Genomic DNA, 21,827 nt, shown 5'->3' with positions numbered 1-21,827 from the left:
GTGCATTTTGTGCAGTGTCCTCACCCTTGTACATCCCTGAACTACTTTTTGCGGTTCATACATTGCCTTAAAAAGTATGCATACCCCTTGAACTTTTTCACATTTTACCACCTTACAATCACAAACTCGAATTTTTTTATTGAGATTTGATATGACTGACCAACATAAAGTAGCACACAATTATATTGAAGTGTTACTGTGAAGTAGAACGAAAATGACATCCATCACATAAAATCCCCACACAAGTTTGTAATTGTAGGGTCAAAAAATGTGAAAATGTTCAGGGGCATGAATACTTTTTCAAGGTAGTGTTATTCTTTCAAGACACAGACACAAAGAGACACAAATATTCAACAGTGGAAGGCATCACATTTTTTTTTTTTTTTTTAAAACACATCCCAGAGTGCCTTAAGAGTAGAGCTGATAATCAGACCTGTTTAAGATTCTCCTCTCCTCAGTTTTAGTCCTAAAATGTGTAATTAATATTATTATAAGCCACCGTATGCACATTTTGAACATTGTTGCATGTTGCACTTCTATATAGTAAGAAAAAAACTGTACTTGAATAACCTGAAGAGGGACAAAAAAAATGCCTTGTAAATTTGACACAGCACAGAGAAGAGTATTGTTAACAAGCTGGATAAATTTGAATGAATAAAAAAATGAATAAATAAAAATCACCAAGTATATAAAATACAGCTCCAAAATCCTGAAATAGAGGGTAAGCTTTACAGTTTTGCGACTGTGTGAGCATGTTTGCTGAAGGCGCTGGAAACACGACCTTCACCTGTCAATCCAATATGTTCATTTGTACGGTACGCGTACATGTCTGTAGTCAGCTGCAAGCTGAAAAGTGTGTGCCACTGTGCAGGGCTTCTCAACTCACTGTGGCTATTGGTTTCCCAGAGTTACTGGCCATACATAGCAAGTTACATGGAATGTTTACTAGTCACAAAAACTACATTTGTCAACCTGGGGTGGGGGGTTGTTGGGCTGATTTAACTCTTTCTTGATCGAAGTACATTTGTCAACCATGGCATGGAGGAGAAAAGCTTCATAAAATAAACTATGACATTGATTATTATAATAATTGACGATGATTTTGCTTGTCGACATAATCTTGACTAGTTGACTAATCTTGGCAAACATTTTGATTCGAAATACAAGTCCCCAAAATGGTCGATTGGGAGTGGCGCTGTACTCGCCACATCTGAAATTCACTCACGTTTGGCGGGTTGGCGGGTGTAAATGTCTGTGTAATGTCTATGTTTTAAAAAAGTTAACATTTTCCTTAAGTGTCTTTATGTGGGGACCAACACACAACAACACCAAGCAAGGTGCTGACGTATTAGACCACCCACCGCGGTCAAGTGGGCTTGTTAGTTCGTTACCTCAGTAGCTCATTAGCTCACGGATTACTGAATGTAATAAAGGGTAGTATCTGGGTTGTATGAATCTACGTGGGGCACATGGAGCGAGGCTGTGGAGTATCAGACAGACTCAACGCAGGGCAGCCGGTCAACGATCCCACTCGTGAATAGTATTAGCTGCTTAGAAACAAGCCAATTCGTAGAGCAGCCATCCAACTCACCATCGACTCAATCTGTATCCACGTGTGGTGTAACAACCCAGAGAAGATACATTTTGGGGGGTCACATTTTGGCATAGCTGCAAGGCTATTTGATCACTGGAAGGGGTCCAAATCTGTCAAAGCTTTATGACTAAGTGAAATTCAAGTGCGACGAATAGCCACAGATTTCATCTGAGGGCGCTCAGTACTGATATAGTGGGGGAGCACCGCCTCATGCCAAGGGCCCAAGTGTGTCACTTTGCCATTTTATGGCCACACCCAAACAATTTAGACAACAGACAAGGTCAAAAAGTTTATCTTCACACATATTTAATGTATTTAGAAAAAGAAAAATTTACTTTAGGGGACCTTTAAATAATGAATAAAAAAAAAAAAAAAACATCAATTAAAAATGTACTGCACATGATATAATTCTTGATCAAGTCTAAGTCAAGTCGAGTCACTTAGATACCAAATCCCAAGTCAAGTCATTCCCATGTATTTGGCAAGCAAGTCGCAAGTCCTAAAAATAGCAACTCAAGCCTGACTCGAGTCAATTCATCTGACTGAGTACACCATCGCTGCACAAGATGCAGAACAGTTAGAATAATGGAATTATCTCTATCTATCGATCTTCTGTAGAGCTTGTCCTCATTATAGTCTCAGGTGAGCTGGTGCCTATCCCAGCTGACTTTGGGTAAAAGCAAAAAGACAAATAACAAATAAATTTACAACCAATATAGTCACTTTACAGTTGTTTTATATACTATTAAATTTGTAGTGATTTGTGTCGTATTACCTTACTACTGTAAGGTAACACGACACAAACAATTTTTGCAAGTGCTGGTAAGTGGTATCACAGAAACATGATGAAATATGCTCAAATGTTAATTTCTAAAGCTCAAAAGGCTCCACTGCGTCAGTGACCATCACCAAAAGGGAGAAACACTTAGTGTAGCCTTTTCATGGAGCCAGCATAAATTACCCGGTCAGTTCTTTATTTGACATTGACGACTAATGTCTTGGCAATAGAGCTGCACACTAAAAGCTTCATAAATGCATAAAATAGGCCAGCGTATATGCAATGTCATCCTGATATGTACTCATTCATAAGGTGTGGTTAGAGTAAACACGTCTTCACCTTCCTAAAATAATTGCCAAAGTCACTTTCACAGTTTTTTCCAGAAAACACCAAAAAGTGAACCAAATACTGTATATATGTATTAATAATTTCATTCCAGGGGTTTAACTAAGGATGTAGCCGATTTTGCAGAGGTTGCCAGGATCCTGAGATGTTTAAGGCAAATTATTATTATTATTATTATTATTTTGTCAAAATGACTGGCCAATAAGTTAAAGTCAACCCAAACATTTTTATTTTTCCAGAATATGTTCTGTGCAGGCCCACTAGTTCAGACAAGGAATTCTGATTAATATTGCGTTATCGAATATGAGTTAAGCAGCGAAATCCACCCCTTTTTAGCCATCTCAGGGGGCGGCCTTTTTGTCACTTCCGTCGACTGAAAATGACATCACAGTGTCCCAGGGCTCAGATAATGACCAAGCTCAGCTTCAGAAAACAGGTGAGCTGTGATTGGGCGTACCTGAGCGCTGAGACACTGTGATGTCATTTTCGGTCGACAGAAGTGACAAAATGGCCGCCCCCGGAGATGGCTAAAAACGCGTGGATTAACTCTTATTCCACAAATGCAATATTTATCAGAATGTCTTGTTTCAACTAGTGGGCCTGCATAGAACATCTTCTTGAAAAACATATGTTTGGGTTGACTTTATCTTTAAGAGGGTGGTGATATGCCACTTTTCAGTGCCCATGATTATTTGCATTTTGTATTTTGTATTTGTATTTTTTTTTTTTCAAGTATACAGGGACAGTGCATAATTAATCAATTACTCAAACAGTTTCCCGTAAATATGACAGATTATAGCCAATGGCTAATTTGCATCTGTTGTGCCTGTGGCAGGTTGATGTTAAAGTAAAAAAAAAGAAAACATAACATCATACGAGTTTAAAATACAGTACAATTTCAAAGAAGATTAATTAATAAAAAGATTATTATTGGGCGAGTGGCCACTGTCATGTATCACTCTGAGTGGCACAGCTGTAAAGCACTTTATGATTTAAAGATGCATGTTGTTGATCAATACTTGTTTGCATCTGTCTGCACCAAAGCAATTTGCCTTTGTATGTCATTTCTGTCCAAATAACTTTGAAGATGATACATTCAATCCCTGATTCATTTTGTTGTTGTGGTAGTATGACACAGCAGGTGTCACGGTGCTGCATCTGGTCAGTGTGTCTGGCTCACAGTTAACTATTGTTTACCAATCATATTTCTTCTTCTACTCATAAACGCTGCAATGACAATGTCACTACCATCACTTACAGGCCAATACCAGCTGCTCACAGTACCACCACCCTCACTAGCTCCCCCTGCAGGCCCTCATTATCATTACCACTATCGGACAATTTTCCCATTGAAACCATCACCGGCAGACGCTTCCCTTGCACACACAAACAACGTGGTTTTAACAGTGGTAATCTAGTATATGTTAATACTGCTCATTCGTACCACCATGAGCGCACGTCCAGCACAATAATTAATCTGGCCGTGCTGAACGTGCGCTCCCTTTTAAACAAAACTTTTATCATAAACGACCTGATTTTAGACAATAATTTACATGGTATACTTTTGTCTGAGACATGGCTTGGTACAGATGCTCCAGTTGCTCTCAACGAGGCTTGCCCACCGAATTTTAACTTTTTATTTTCTACAAGGGATGGCAAAAGAGGAGGCGGGACTGCATCAATTTTTATTAATACTCTTTTATCAAAGGAGATCATTTTTAGCAGCTATTTATCGTTTGAACACCATGCCTTTGTTTTTAGCAGTCCCCCTATTCTCTGCATTACCGTCTATAGACCTCCCCATCATTCCACTTCTTTTATTACAGAATTTTCAGAATTCTTATCCATTTTATATTCCAGTTATAACAGAATATTAATAACTGGCGATTTTAATATACACATGGACAACATCTCGGACCCACTATCCAGAGATTTTTCAAACCTTTTAAACTGCTTGGATTTTAAACAGCACGTCTTGCAGCCAACTCACAACAGAGGACACACCCTGGATTTGGTTATAACCTATGGCTTGTCTGCTGGTGTGTCCTCTGTTGTTGACTTGGCAGTGTCAGACCACTACTGTGTCTATTTTAACATCGCCAGTTTTAACCATCTAGCAGTCCCGGTCAGAACAGTGAAGAAACGCTACCTATCTTCTGAGGTGGCAGCAAATTTTATCGAGATCTTAAAAAACACTCCTGCTGACATTTTACCTGCACCCTGTGATCTTATTGTTGACAATTTTAACCTACATCTTAAATCATCATTAGATTCAGTAGCTCCACTTTTAATTAAAACAACAAAAACAAAGACTGTACCCCCGTGGAGAAACAATGCTATCAAAATATCAAAGAGAAAATGCAGGAGTGCAGAGAGGAGGTGGAGAAAAAGTAAACTTACAGTACACTATGAAATTTTATGCGAACAACTGAAATCTTACAATAAAACAGTAAAACTGGCAAGATCTTCCTATTTCTCAAACCTCATTACAGTCAATAAAAACAACCCCAGGGTTCTCTTCTCCACCTTTGAACTTTTAACTAGTTCTGATTTTAATAAGTCCCCACAGAGACCAACAGATGCTCTCTGTGAGGACTTTGCAGACCACTTCAGAAGTAAAATCGATGACATAAGATCCAGTCTTTTAGCCCGTCAAAACACAAGTTTTAATAAACCCGGACAATCATATTTACATGAGGAAACACTGGAAAGTTTTGCCCTGGTTGATGCAAGGACACTTGTTCGAGTTTTCTCCCAGGTAAACCCAACAACCTGCCTTTTGGATCCAATTCCCACATTTCTTTTTAAGACATTTTATGGATTTTTTGAAGAACAAATTTTAAATATAGTCAATTGCTCTCTTCAGACAGGCGTCTTCCCAGCTGCCTTTAAAACGGCGGTGGTGAAGCCCCTTCTGAAGAAGAGCGGTTCTGACCCGAGCGTTTTTAATAACTACAGACCCGTATCCAACTTACCGTTTTTAAGTAAGATTTTAGAAAAACTGGTTTTCATCCAGTTGAATCATTTTTTAAATACAAATAATATTTTGGAGAAATATCAATCTGGTTTTAGGATGAACCACAGTACGGAGACTGCTCTTTTAAGGATCTTAAATGATATTAGGTGCACTGCAGACGTGAGAAAACTCACAGTCTTGGTGCTACTGGATCTAAGCGCTGCTTTTGATACAGTAGATCACCAAATTTTGTTAAATAGACTTAAAAATCTAGTGGGCATCTCTGGTACTGTTTTTGACTGGTTTTATTCCTATCTCACAGACCAATATTTCTTTGTAAGTATGGATACTTGTTCCTCTAAAACTCATGAAATTAAATGTGGGGTTCCTCAAGGTTCGATTTTAGGCCCCTTACTTTTTAATCTTTATATGCTTCCCCTCGGGGATGTCATCAGGGGACACGGCATCAGCTTTCACAGCTATGCTGATGACACGCAGCTGTATATTGCCGTGTCTCCTGATGACACAGGACCCATTGATACCCTTTTAAATTGCATTTTAGATATCAAGTCATGGATGGCAGATAATTTCCTACAGCTCAATGAGGACAAGACTGAGGTCTTAGTTATCGGTCCCGAAGGTCAGAGAGAGAAGCTTTTACCAAAACTACACATTTTTAATCCCTCACACTGTGTGAAGAACCTTGGCGTCATTTTTGACTCTGAGCTCAGTTTTATTCCTCATATTAAAAATGTAACCAAGATTGGTTTTTATCACCTTAAGAATATCGCCAGAGTCCGCCCGTTTCTCTCTCAGGCTAACACGGAAGTGCTGATGCATGCCTTTATTTCCTGTCGTTTAGATTACTGTAATGCCCTGCTCTCTGGCCTCCCGAAAAAGAGCATTTCACCACTGCAACTACTGCAGAATTCAGCCGCTCGGGTGCTGACGAGAACCAGAGGGCGGGAGCACATTACGCCAGTTTTGAAATTGCTGCATTGGCTCCCTGTGTGTTTCAGGATCGATTTTAAAGTACTTTTATTAGTTTATAAATGTGTTAATGGTCTTGGGCCATCTTATTTATCTGATTTGCTTTTATCATGCCAGCCCTCGCGGATCCTGAGGTCCTCTGGCGCCGGCCTTTTATTTATTCCAAGGGTGAGGACCAAAATGCATGGCGAGGCTGCATTCAGCCATTTTGGTCCTCACCTTTGGAATAGCCTGCCAGAGGATGTCAGGTCTGCAGAGACTGTTGATATTTTTAAGAGGAAGCTCAAGACACACCTTTTTAGTTTGGCTTTCAACAACTTTTAAATAATTTATCTTTTCTTTTGATTGAAGATAATTCTATGTTTTGCTTTGAATGTTTTAAAGCACTTTGAGTTGCATTTTTATGTATGAAAAGTGCTATATAAATAAAATGTGATTGATTGATTGATTGATTGATTATGGGTTTCAATTAGGGATGGACCGATTTTCGGCCGGGCCGATTATCGGTACCGATATTTGGCTTAATTAAAAAAAAAAATCAACATTATGCAAACCTGAAACACTGTTCAATAAACATGCTTAAAAATGTTGCAACAAAGTTAAGAGTAATTTTTCTTTAGATTTTGATGCCAATATTTTCCTTTTCACTGAAAATGAATATCGGCTCCAAATATCGGTTACCGTCCTCCTTGACTACTAATAATCGGTATCGGTATCAGCCCTGAAAAAAGCATATCGGTCTATCTCTAGTTTCAATCTTACTTCAGACCTTTCAGTCCAGAGTTTGCATGTTTTCTCTGTGATTGGCTTGAGTTTTCTCCGCGTACTTTGGCTTAATGGCATGTTCCAAAAACACACATCTCGGGCTTACTGAAGACTCAAAATTTCCCATTGATGTGAACATTGAGTGCAAAGGGTCATCTTTCTCACTCAAATAAAGAAACATTGAGTTTACTATACGTCAGTCATTTACGCCTAATTTAATCTTATTAAGTAAATAGACATGTGTGCGCATGCACACAAACACACACAAAAAAGGAACATTTTAGATCAACATTTGTGTTAAACTAACAAAAATTAATGTGTGGAACCAATTTACATAAAAATATTTTGTAATGTCAACCTTTCATTTTTATGAGTGAAAATTAATTCCAGATCTTCCTGATGAAGCTCACCAGCTGGAGCTTGTCCTTTTCTTATTTTATTTTTGTCGTCATCACAGTTGATGTTGTAAATCTCTGATGTAGTTTGGCACTTCTTTTTTTTTTACCTTTACACACCCCATTGATCCAAGATATTAAGGATGAATTTTCCATTGGACGGATAAATCTGTTGCAGACACCCTAAGTGAATGTCATTAGTCAGCCCACATAGACCCTGGCCAACTGCCATGACAAAGCTACTCTATCTGTCTCTCTCTCTCCTGCCCGCCCTTCCTCCCTCCCCCTCTCTCAGGTTCTCTCTCACCCTCGCCCATTGTCTCATTTGTATAATGGACCCCATAAAATTCTGAGCATTCTTGTTGACGCAGCGACTTAAGATAGATACTGAAGGTAACATAACACTGACACCACATTTTAGTAACTGGATATTAGGTACTAATTTGAAATTTAAGCAGCGTGGTATCTTGAGTCAGTAAATGTATTGATTAATAATGAATTAATGTGCATGTTAAAAGAACTGGAAATGTGTTTAATTTGTCTCAGTTAACTAGAAACAGATCTGAAGACATGATAACAATACCCATCAGGCCCGGCGTGAGTAACCTGGACAACTGGGCAATGTCCTGTGAGGCTGGGCTGCTATATGAGCTGCTCGGGCCGCTGTTCTGCATTCATTTCCTCCGGTCCTCAGATCTGTTCTGAAATCAAGAAATATAGTGCGTTTGTAACATTTAAATGTATTATCACCTTCTCATACGAAAAGATAGGTCTTTATATTATATACAGCAGTACATTTGTTACTGAGGGTGTCATCAAATTGCAATAATTTAATCCCAAAAATTGCAATAATTTGTGACATGACTAGAAAAAAACACCACTGTAACTATTGTGGAAAATAACACATTAAAGAGCAATCCAGGGGAGTAACATGAATACATGTACCGGCGTTACATATTCAGAATACCAAAAAAAAAAAAGTAACTGTATTCTGTTACAGTTACAGGAAAAAGACAATCGGATTACAGGTATATTCATAAAAAAATGGGGATTATTTCGCGGCATTACAATTTCCACAAAGATGGAGATATGCCATCGGTCCAGTTGTTTATTTGAGCCCTGAGCTCAACAAGTGGATAAACACAATTCATCTGGCTCATATCATAGCCGCTTGAGTCCACTCATGCAGTCGTTGTGAGCAAATGGGAGGCAAGGGGACCTTTCTGTGATGTGTCCTCCAAACGTGGCCAGTTTGAAAACAGGCAGCATGGAAGAAAGCAGGAAATGGTGACCGGTATTGTCTTTTTGGAACATACTAGTAATGGCATGAACAACACTAGTGTGTCAGCACTGTGCCGAGTGCACAAGGTGAAACCTCATATTGTTGCATGTATGGCTTTAAGAAAAAAATTGTGACCAATACAGGAAGTGTGTCGTTTGAATGTGCTGCCAAATCATGTTCATAAGGAAAACAAACTGTATCGCCATGTTGTGGGTTTGTTGGATGGAGATTAACCTGTACTGTACGTGTGCCTGTTGGATTTTTGCTTTGCATCCACTCATGAATTGTTCTAGAAAATGCTCACAAGTTTGGAAAAATGTTTATTTTTTGTTGCCAAATTAGTTTAACTAAGATACTCTATACAAATATGAACAGTGCATATTGAGCACTTGTGATGTGCACAAATATTTTTAGTATGTATTATCTATTGCAGGGGTCACAAAGAGCCATTTCGACCAGATTTCCATGGAAAAGAAAACACTGAGAGCTGCAAACACTTTTTGACGTGTTTTGACACATAACGTTTGAGTCATACATATATATATATATATATATATATATATATATATATATATATATATATATATATATATATACATATACATATATATATATATATATATATATATATATATATATATATACATATATATATATATTTTTTTTTTACACTTGTACAATAGTGTGTTGCTAATGAAATCCACGCTGTCCATCCATGTTCCAGAAAATGTAATTTTATTTATTAAATAAACACATTTTGAACTCTTACAAAAAAAAAAAAAGCAGAGTTGAAGGTCTCTTTCAAATGAATTAATTTGCAAATCCAACTCGCATTGCAAAAAAAAAGGTGCCCCCAAAGTAAATTTTAAGCTGTACTTGAACCATTTGGAGTATCAACATAGTTTTGGTCTTTTTAAGTGCTGCTGGCACTGAATTATGGAAGTTTGAATACATAAAATAAATGGGATTTTATGTCCATTTTTGTTTTTTTTTCCAAAGAATCTGCCTGGAAAATTATGTAGCAGGGTGGCGTCCTGAATAACACAATACGAAAACCCACCCGTGGGCCGATGAAATCGCAAAGGGTTAAAAAAACAGAACGTAAATGATCCATCTAGCAAACAAAAATGCCTGAATTTAAAAATACATTGGAAAAACGAGCACTATTTCACTAAATAATGAAAATAAATATTTGCAAAATAATTGCCTGAATATTTATTTTACCTGGTTCATGGGACTTCTGCTCCTGAACCTTTGCGCACATGCAGCATCTGCAAATCAGGGCTGGCTGGGACGTCATCTTCATCTTTACGCAGGACTGTAAGAAAAATATTTTTTTTTCTGTAAGCGTTCATATTACATTATAAATGCGACCTCGGCGTCTTTTCTCGTGTGAACATAATTGCGCCCCTAAAGTGACCCGCGTATGCAGAAGAAGAGATGTTTGATGTCACTCACGATGTATTTATAGAAGTAAATGTGGTGCAGCGTGTCGGGGCATTTTGACAGTGGAGCAATTCGGTCAGAGGTAGAAATACAATATTTGGGGGAAATGATGAGGTGAGGCTTTTTTGATCTCATTTCACACATTTCCTATTGATTCTACTACTCTCTTGTCTGTTGATTGATCCGCGCAGCATACTTTGTTTGTTTTGGGCGGCTTCCTCGTGGCACGATATTTGAAAACCTGAACGATTACGGGAGAACCGAAGTGCTAGTTCCGGTTCTACTGGGTTCCACTCGGTTTCCGATTCCCGGTGCCCAACCGTAATAGCGCCCTCGCCTGTTGAACTCCTCCAATTGCAGTCACATCCTGTTAATTGAAATTGTATTGTATTGGATGAAAAATCCACAGAATAGCTGCATCGGTCTAACTGCATGGTTCAAAACCTAAGAAAAAAGTAGCGGCTTATAGTCCAGAAAATATGGTCTTTTCACCGTCCAGCCATTCACTCCCATTATCTTATTTATATATATTTTTTTTCAAACGTGAGGTTAAAAGAGGGTCTGAGAATGTCTGGTACTGAATGAATTTAATAGTAAAGCTGTCCTTCTCAAAAACACCAATTCAGCATTAAAATGCTTTGATCCATTTCAGCTCCTGTACTGTTGATATTTTGGCCTTGATGGGCTAAATCCTACTAAAGACTGGCAGCATGCACTATATATGAGGTGTGTCATTAAGGTTCCAAGACTGGTGTCACAAAAGATGTATTTCAAATCAAAACTACACTTCTTACCCGTATGCTTGTGGTGACTAGCACACTTTCCCAGCCTTCTCTGCCACATCTTCATCGTGCTTAATCGTCATGGTCATATTGATGTCGTCCACGTCTTCAAAACCGGTCCCCTTGATGACCACTTTGAGCTCAGGAAAGAGGACGAACCATATAAAGCCAGGTCAAGTGAGTACTGAGGAACTGTCAGATGCTCAGGGTAGTGTGAGCAGGTACCCTGTCATGGTGATGCAGCCATGAGTGACCTGCCACAACACTCGCCTTTTCTCATGTACTGAACGAAGCAAGTATTGCAGGATTTTGGGCTCACATTGAAGGGGAAAACTTCTAGTTTTGGTTTGAAATGCACCTCTTTTGACACGATGCTGGACACTTTTCTGACACTTCTTATGTATAAACTGCATGGGCCCTGTTTTCGTAGACAGGGGGTTTGGGAGGGGGGGTGATGTTCAGTCTACTGTCCGCGACCTGGGTACCCTTCCATCATCGTCCCTCCTTATTCATAAAAAAAAAAAATGTCCTCCAACCCCATCCGTCCTCATCCTTTTAAAGCACTTCTGTCTTTAGATGTTGTTAATACATAATAATGTACTGTATTAGGCTGTAACACAGAAAAATTTCCTGGGCAAATCACCTTATAGGGCGGCATGGATCAGTGGCCGTCTCCCAATCCAGAGTTTGGGGGTTCCATCTCAGCCCCTTGTGTCCATATCAAAGTGTCTTTGTGCGAGATACTGAACCACCCAGTTGCTCCTGATGCTGAGTCATCAGTAGGTGAATGAGAAGTGTGAAGCGCTTTGAGTTCCTTGGAGGTGGAAAAGTGCTATACAAGTGAAAGACCATTTATCATAACAGATAGACTATCAGTGAGTGTGACACAATGCAAAAGCAAAACCAAATGTATGGACAATCCTGAGACTACCAATTCCTGCTCCAATGTATTTGCAGAAGTGTAGACACCAATTATAAGTAGGACTTGAATAGTTTGACAGATTTCAACTGTTGTTTCAGTTTCCCAGGCTAATTATCATCCCTTAAATGAGGTCCACCATATTGTTTTTCTCTGATAGGTAATTGCATCCACTTTACGATTCACTGAACAGTTGTCACCACTCTGTAAATTCGATTTTGGCTGCATAATTGTGCTTCACTTTGTTGGATAAAATGCAGGGTGTGAAAGTAATAATCATAGCAAGGATTCAAAGCTGGAGGTATAACGATAAAATCGTGTGCTGAAGCAGTTAAGTTGAATGCAAAGTTGGATCCATGTGTTATTAAATGGATCTTAACTTGATGAAGCATCCCGAAAGACAATGCATCCCTGTAACAAACAGCCTCCACAGTTTCTCATCTTTTCATCATGCTTCTCTTGATCAAAAGGAAGATCCTGGATATCAAATGGAATTTCTGAGTAACGTCAGACATCTTTGATGTTATTAGAGGAAAAGATTTATTGCAGTGTGATTATTTAATACACTGCCTGTGATAATCTTTGATAGGTAAAAAGAGTTTTGGAGACATTGCGAAGACTTCATGCAGCTCCTGCTCAAAAGGTTTGCTAAGATAAAGCGCTACAGTTCTTTGGATATTTACGGTATGTGGCATGTACAGTATACATCCATGTTATGCATGTATAACAGCCTTGCAACCTGTCAGCAAACCCCCAATTAATTACCTTGTATCAGCTGTAGACATTGGATGCAGGTAGCCAATCACTTACTGACTCATTGCTTTTCACTTCCCTGTTCCACTTCTTTTAATTAATTAATCCACCTTCCCTGTCCGTCTGATACCTGACAATTAAAGGGTTTCCCCCTCTCTCCCTGTTAATATGTACAGTATCATGTTTCCTGCACTTTTTTACTTTATTGTCAAGTGTACTCAAACAAAAAATGGGAACCCGAGCGGGAAATACTTTTTCCCAGTGATGAGTTGAGAACAAAGATGCTACGTTCCAAGGTCGAAATGGTTTTCCCGTTGAAGTCCTGTTATTCAAAATATGGAGTTGCTTATGTTTAGAATCAGGTCCAAATTGTTCTCCTTCCATCCATCCATCCATCCATCCATCCATTATCTACCATTTATCCGGGGTCGGGTCGCGGAGGCAGCAGCTTCAGCAGGGAAGTCCAGACTTCCCTCTCCCCAGCCACATCATCCAACTCTTCCAGAGGGATCCCCAGGCATTCCCTGGCCAGCCGGGAGACATAGTCGCTCCAGTGTGTCCTGGGTCGTCCTCAGGGCCTAATGCCAGTGGGACATGCCCGGATCACCTCATCAGAGAGGTGTCCAGGAGGCTTTCTAACCAGATACCCAAGCCACCTCATCTGGCTCCTCTCAATGTGGAGGAGCAGCGGCTCGACTTTGAGTCGCTCCCGAATGACCCAGCTTCTCATCCTATCTCTAAGGGAGAACCCGGACACCTTGTGGAGGAAATCCATTTCAGCCGCATGTATCCGAGATCTTGTTCTTTCGGTCACGACCCACAGCTTGTGACCATAGGTGAGGGTAGGAACATAAATCGGCGGTAAATCGAGAGCTTCACTTTCTGGCTCAGCTCCTTCTTCACCACAACAGACCAATACAGGGTCCGCATCACAGCAAATGCTGCACCCATCCACCTGTTGAGCTCACGCTCCATCCTACCCTCACTCGTGAATAAGACCCCTAGATACTTGAACTCCTCCACTTGGGGCAGGATGACCTGGTACTCACTACGCGAATGACTAATAAAGGTATTTTGTTTATTAAAATTCTGTGGTGAGTATAATTGAATATAAATTATGTCATAATTGAATGAGAAACAATTGGTGGAGCGCCGTGCGGTTCGCACGTGTCAGCTGTTATAAAATACAGCTGGTGTGGAGCCGAAGGAAAGGAGATGAGTGTCACAAACGCTGGGCTGTACTGCACTTCACCTCGAAGAATAGGAAGTAAATCCAAAGTACAGCACACAAAACAACTCCGTCTCGATCGCACCCCGGAACTCTTTATTTCCATGGGTGAATTATGTCAACAAGCACCACATAAGATCATTATTTCATTTACTTCGACTGTCTGGCATGCACTACCCACAACGTCATGACTATCACATCTAACAGCCTTCTATACTACACGAGATACAGCTCATCGAGGATCCGGCCCAGGGGGACTTTTTTTTACTCTGACTCGCTGTGTGTTATACGAGCAATTCATCTTCAGAATCGTCAATATTTTGAAGCAGATGTAACGGCAGCATTTCTCAATGCAACCGCTGGTTGCTATAGAAATCCAGCGGCGCCGTCCCAGCGCAACGTGCGTAAGGGTAAGCAGAGCCGTCAAATTGACTGGCACACCGTAGTTAAAGGAATAATGAGATCTGGGCATTTTACAAAAAATTGAGCGTCCGTTATTCGTCATCCATCTGCTGCGTGGGTACCCTTCGTCATTCGCCTTTTTTTCTGGTAGGGAAAAAATAGAACCCTGTCTATAGGCTGGTCTGCCTCTAATTTTAAACGGCCATCCGTCAGCGAGTCTTACTAAACTTTCACGCGCAACTTGCACTTGCTCTTTACTATTCTAAAATATCAGGGGCTGAGGCTACACATATTTCTGACGGGGCTATAGCCCCATCTAGCTCTGGTGTTGTGCTATCCCTGTGTATCTCTGTTCATATGGATTGCTAGTTTAGCTCCCAAATGTACTAGCAACATTACTGTCTCTGTCAAACAGCCAGCACTGTGTTCCACAGGCGAGACAGGCTTTAAATGTGTCTGTGAATTGTTTAAGCTTGTGTACACCTCCATTTGTCTTGCAGCATGGACTTGTACAATACTTTGGAAGGATTATAAATTAAAATATGACACATTGCAAGTTGTACACCAATTATAAATCATATTTAGGCCCTTTTTAAGTAATGCATGTTGATGATGTTTTCCTGTTGGTGACTAAACTGAAACCAACAAGGAAGTGAGCTCACTAAAGTGCTATGAATGCTGTATATCATCAAGGCTGCAATGTGTGGAAAGACCGTTATTCATGAATCCTTCGCTGGTACGCCTGTCCTGTGAACAAAATGTCAAAGCGAGCATTAGTATGCTTGAGTAAACCACATGGCAGTGTGTTCATTATCCTTCACGAAAACCACATAATTAGAGGCTGAAGGGCTTCTGAGATGGTGTTTCTACCCTAAAAAATTATTCTTGGAAATGTAGCTAAAAGGACTTGAGCCAGCTCTAATTGGGCTATGGCTGTTCGGGAATTATAGTGAATTGCTTTTAAATGGAGTTGAGCTATAGTGAATTCTGTCATTTAAATTGTAGCCTACCATTTTATTTGCAGGAGGTCAGATATGGTAATGTACCGCTAATACACTATTCATTAATTCAACATGAGACTATTAAGAGTCATATATTATTCACTGGACTCAGCTCATTATTGAACCTGAGACCCCATCTGTATAATGTGGAAACAGTCACAATGTTTCAGCAAATGATCAAAGAGGGCTACTGGTTTTAAAGAAATACAGGATCTACAAGACAACACAGGTATGCTTTAGAGGGAATAATAATCTTTATAAATATCCACCCATCTGTTTTCTCCTGCTTATCCGGGGGTTGGATCACGGGCGCGGCATCTTACGGTGGTATCTCACTGAGGGATAAAGGCTTGTCGGTGCCAATGTAGAGAATGTTGTTTTTTCATCAAAATGTTTGCGACTCTTGAAATTGTTTGCAAATATTTGACAAACATACTGTATTTGCATCGTTTAACGAACCCTGACGGAAAAAAAAAAATTGCTACGTATGCAAACACTCGCAAGCATTTGCTGCTCGCTGAGATATGTGCTTTAAGCAGGAAAATCCAAATTTACCTCTCCTCAGTCATTCCCTACAGCTGATACAGTCTATAGAAGACATACTTCAAAATTAAGACAGCTGGAGCAGTTCGACCATAATGCTACGTTTACACCAAATGCGAATGAAGCGTTCTGAGTTCCTTGATTCACTCGCGTTTGACCGCGGGAAATTTGAAACCTGAAATGCTGCAGCCGCTCATTCACTCAAAGCGGAGAGGGGAGGGGCTTCGCTTGGTAGTAGACAGCATTTTCAACATCATAATCAAATGGCCGACATACGATGCTAATGCTAACGATATTGCTGTCTTGGTAAAGTTCAAGAACTGTAAAAAAAAAAAAAAAGCCGCCGAGTGAACAGGACGTCATTTGGCTGTGTGTGACGCAGTATGCCCGATGCTGATTGGCTGCCGCAGTGTGCCCGATGCTGATTGGCTGCCGCAGTATCCCTGATGCTGATTGGCTGCCGCAATATCCCCGATGCTGATTGACTGCCGCGAGGCGGAGTGGCGAGAAAAGTTGACTTCATTAATATGCAACAAATGGAGCGAATGGACGGATTTTCAGTGCTTCGCTCCCGAGTCCCACTGCTCCAAACGCATCATTTGCACCGCCCGGCGCGCAACCGCGCCCGCCCGCGCGAACTACATTGACTCCAATACAAACGCGCCGCCAGAAACGCATCATCCGCGTTTGGTGTGAACGTAGCATGAGGAGTGGGCCAAAATGCCTGGTGATAGATGCACAAGTCTCAATGAGATTTACAGAAACCGTTGGATTACAGTGATTAGCTCAAAAGGTTATCCCAACAAAATACAATATTAAATTAAGGGTATCATTATTTTTGTCGAGGCCAGTTTCATTGGTTCGTATTTTGAAATAATCAAAAGGAAAACCTGACAAAATGACTTCATACGCTGTTAACTTGGCTACAATAAAATAAGTGCCTTTGAGACGTAGATAAAACAAATACTCAATGTGTCATTTTTATAACATAAATAATAATGTGTCCCTGAATGTAAAAACAGATGTGTCGTGAATTTTGAGGTGTTAAGACAAACCCAGGGGCACTCTGAATCCCTTGAGTATTTGACAAATAATTGCCATAGAAATTTCCACGTGCTAATAAACCTTGTATGTAATTGTTAGAAATCAGTGGGAAACTGACCTAACGCCCTCTATTGAACAGCCGCCACTGCACTCAAATTGTTTGCGAATTGCGTGAAACTATTCAGGACATTTGACTGAATGTCATGAAAAAATTAATGAACTAGAAGTCATTCTGTCATTTGCCTGAAGACAAAAGTCTACATTTTTAAATGCAAAGGGGAAAAAAAGACATTGAAATTACCGTGTGTTCTGTCTGAAAGTTAGAAGTCGTAAAATCCATGAGCAAACTTTATGTAAGGACATCAATCAAAGTATCATAGGTATTGGAATTCTTGTTGAAATAAGGTGGACTAAGTTCATGTGGCCTTTTGTCATTAGTGTTTCCTAGGCAATTCTTAAACTTGAGCATCTTCTGCTACTCAGGTCAGATGGCTTCCTGTTGTTCATAATCCCAGAATTCCGTTTGGAGAATGAAGATGTGACATGCAATAAGTCACTTTTAAAAACCTTTTTTTGGAAGAAACTAGGTGTCTTTTCTTCCAGCTTTGGCTCCAAACACCCCCGAGCCTTGACTATGTTAACACAAATTTGCCAGAGCTGCAGGCACCACACCACACCGCCTCCCCCGTTGTGGAAAAATACTTGGTGACTTGAGTGATTTGAGCAAGCCTGGCATCACACATAGTGCTCAGTCCCTCTGTTCATTGTCACAATAGATAATATTCACACAGTCCTGTTGCTGAGACATCTTCTTTTTTTGTGAAATGAGTGACTGCTATTTTTTTTGTTCAGGTCATCTGTTATTGTGGTTCAGAAAACCCATCAAAGAATCATTTCTGCATTGGAATCACTCTTGCAATGATGATATGCCGAGAGCCTAAACACGCATCAAAGCTGCACTGGACTTTTTTTCCCCCCCTTAGTGCAAGAAGAGCTGACTTGACAAGGGTTTCCATTCTGCAGTCAGCAAACCTCTGCTCCCGTGGGACTACATTTGTGGTAAAATAATAATAATAATTATAAATTTAAACTTTCTTGAAAGTGAGTGGAACTATGCATGACTATAAACCAACATATATTTTTTTAGATTTAATAAAAATGTCCATTTTGTTTTACACCTCTATCAATCTGGACAAGGTCCTTCAAATTAGTATTCTTGCTATAATTACAAAGGAAGTAGAGATCAAACAAAGCTCGTAAATAGAGCCCTTAGTAAAATGATAGCTGTGGAAAGAAATTGTTTGTCTTCATTTTGTGTTCACAAAAAGGCATATGTTACAAACAAGGGCTGCTCGATTAAGCGATTTTGAACCGAAACCGAATTTTCTGGATAAAACGATGTTAAAAACCTTCAAATCGGCACGTTTGATTTTTTGATTTTTGGTGTATCCAAGCCACTGTAGTTTCCTCTGCATTTCCGCTTCCTTCCACAAGCGCGCAGTCCGACAACAACAACAACATCCATGACTACCGGCGATTCTGCTACTTGCTAAAACAAGTGAGCATTTAGTTAATAAATCAGGCAAATATAGATCTGTAGTGTAGTGTGTGCCCCGCATGTACAATACACCCCGTGAGCAAGTAACTCAACGTCTGAAAGGCGTCCCTTTTTTTCTACTCTACAACAGACCTCTGGTCCAACCGGACTATGTATCCGTATTCAAGCTTGACAGTGCATTGTATTATTGAGTGACAATTTTGCACAAATCATTGATTTATGTTTAAGTAAGACCAGGGAGAAAGGTGAAAGGCTAGTCACTAGCTGGTTTGCAAAATGACTTGCTGACAGACTGTTTGGTTTGCAGACATGACTGTCTACCTTCTCTCATGTTGATGATTTCGTTTCAGATGATATATGCACTTTCTTCTTTCATTATTGGCTTAATTAAGAACAGATCTGAAATCTATTATGTAAGTAAAATGCTATTAATCCCAATGGATTGTTCTGTGTGTATTAAGTTAAATTGACTGGCATTTTTAGTTCAAAGAAAGAAAAAATAAGTTTAAATAAAAGACATTCAAAATACTTCATTTTTCATTATTTTTTATTTTACAAAGAAATCGTAATCGTAAAATCGGGTTTGAGAGAAAATAATCGTGATTTTCTTGTTGGGCAAAATCGAATAGCCCTATTACAAACCTTTTCACAATTCCAAAAGGACAAAGGGACTAAAATTGAAACAAGTGAAAAAATAAGTGGTCATTTAATTAGCAATGCATTTTAAATCACTGAACTGTAAAAGATACAAAATGAACAAAATAGCCTACAACCAAAACATACAATCACCTCTTCAAAAAGGTCTTACTAAGCTCACAATAGGAATAACCAAAGCATCACTGAACCACGAGTGCCTTGTAGTCAAAATTGAACACAATATAGAGAGAATAAAAAATTGAAAAAAACACTGCATGGTTTACCTTTGAGGCCTCCAAAGATCAAACAAAGAAAATGACAATTCAATTCCAAACCAACAAAACCCAGTGGGCCAGAAATGCACACAAATTATACACCCACCCAATTGGACACCCACAGCTACTATTAAACAGCCAATCATTGAAAGCCTCTATTATAAGGGTATTGAAATACACAATATTCAAGCACTGTCTCTTAGCAAGTAAGTGAAATTTTAACAAAGCTAAATTGCGAGCAACTGGGAGAGGGATAGGCTCATTTAACCCATTAAAGCCGGGAACGCACAAGCGCGTTTCTACTAGGGATGTGCGCGACTAGTCGTTTAATCGTTTAACCGTCTACAATTTATTAAACGTTTCGTATTTTACTAGTCGGTTAAACACGGCATTAAGTTTCACGCATCTTGTTCCACACGCCTCTGCCTCGGTAAACATGCTGAGCACCAAGAGAGAGAATTGCTCCCTCCCCCCTAAAAAAATCATATTTTTTTGTGTAAGCGTTCATATTACATTAAAAATGCGACCTCTGTCTTGTCTGCTGTATGAACACATGCGTCGTCAAAGTGGCTCGCCTGCGCAGAAGACGAGACGATCGACGTCACACCCGACGTGTTTGTGGAAGTAAATGTGGTCCAGCGTGTCGGGGCATTCAAGCGATTAGGTAGCAGGTAGAAATAAATACAGTATTTGGGGGAAATTATGAGGCGAGGCTTTATCATCTCATTTCATGGAGACATTACTAACGATGATGTCATGTCATAACCGTGCGTAAAAAATCAATCTATCTGAGCCGTGGCTGAATTGCTACGATCGCCATAAATGTCCACTTTATAGTAAAATACAAAGTCAATAGTGTTACTCAAAACAACTTTACAGATTTGATCCCCCTGCTGCCAGCACTTTCCCTCCGCCTGCGCGGAGCGCATCTTGGGCTCGTCAATGTCGAATACAGTATATGCGACCTGGCCGTTCAGAAATTGGAAATGATCGGATACGTATCCGATCTAGGACCACATATGAAAGCGACCCAGGTCGCATTTGAAAAAATCCGAATTGAGCCGTTAAGACTGTCATAAAAAAATCTGACACAGGTCATATGGGCAAAAAACCCCGATCTGGGTCGCATTTGCCTGCGGTGTGAACCCAGCCTTAGAGGAAAGACACATAGCTGAAAACTTGGCTGCTCTCATGCGGAATATGATGGGTACGTGGGCACTACAAAATAAAGCCATCGCCTGTGTGCATGATAATGCAGCTAACGTGGTAGCGAATGAGACCCTGCTGGACTGGGAGTTGGTACCATTACTCATTACATTATTCATAATAAATACCATGCATTGCATTGGAAAATGTATCAGAAATGTATCTCTTTCAATTGTTCACCTTTATTCATTCAGTTGTTGTTACATCAATATGATTTAAATTAACAAACTGTCCTGAATGTTTGGGCTAAAATAGCCCCTAAATACACACAACATTTGCATTTTAAACTTTGAATTCAATATGTATTAAAATTCAAGTTTTTTTCCTTATAGACTAGTCGACGAGTCGCAAATAAAATTTGAGACTAGTCGGCGGGCAAATTAGTCGAAATTCCCATCCCTAGTTTCTACCACTAAAGCCGGGAGTGCTGTTGCGTGTTTCACCCTTTAAAGCCGGGAGAGCGTATACGTCATTTTCTTTTTTTAATCCAATTCTCGGTCTCTTAGCCAATGAAATGCATCGAATATACATGTGACGGTGTCATGAGTCGTCGGAGGATATCCAGAATTTTTTCGAGGAGTAATGGCGGCGCAGTCGATCGTGGGAGCTCTAATATAAGTCACAGCAGTGATATAGACGACTCGCTCCCGGACTTTAAAGCCATGAAACCATTTAAACGTGATATATGGTTAAGATATATGTTTGTAGACAATGACAATTTCAACGTCTTTGTAAGAGAATATAGCATGGTAATTACCACTCGATTTTTATTTTTTTAATTAAAATAGTGCTTCACTTTTGTCTTCGATTGAAACATTAAAGATGAATAAACTCTGGCATGTGTGAAAGCCACATGTCTAAGCTCTCAAATTCTTTTGGAACAAAAATGTCAGGTTTTCAAGGGTGACTCCAAAGACGGAAGGTACCAA

General features: G+C 39.7%; 1 long non-coding RNA gene across 1 annotated transcript in view; it reads right to left on the bottom strand.

The window, feature by feature from the left end:
• Positions 1 to 8,393: 8,393 nt before the first annotated feature.
• LOC147153390 (uncharacterized) overlaps positions 8,394 to 21,827 on the bottom strand; it is a 46,476-nt gene continuing 33,042 nt past the window's right edge. The window contains exons 2-3 of the long non-coding RNA XR_015086648.1: positions 10,330 to 10,423; positions 8,394 to 8,524 (exon numbers count right to left, since the gene is read on the bottom strand). This is a non-coding gene — a long non-coding RNA (uncharacterized LOC147153390). The remainder of the gene's footprint in view (positions 8,525 to 10,329; positions 10,424 to 21,827) is intronic.

Source organism: Filicampus tigris, chromosome 1, assembly GCF_054856515.1.
Source record: "Filicampus tigris isolate MCC_2025a chromosome 1, RoL_Ftig_1.0, whole genome shotgun sequence".
NCBI classification, from domain to species: domain Eukaryota; kingdom Metazoa; phylum Chordata; class Actinopteri; order Syngnathiformes; family Syngnathidae; genus Filicampus; species Filicampus tigris.
This window is presented reverse-complemented; position numbering and strand designations above follow the sequence as displayed.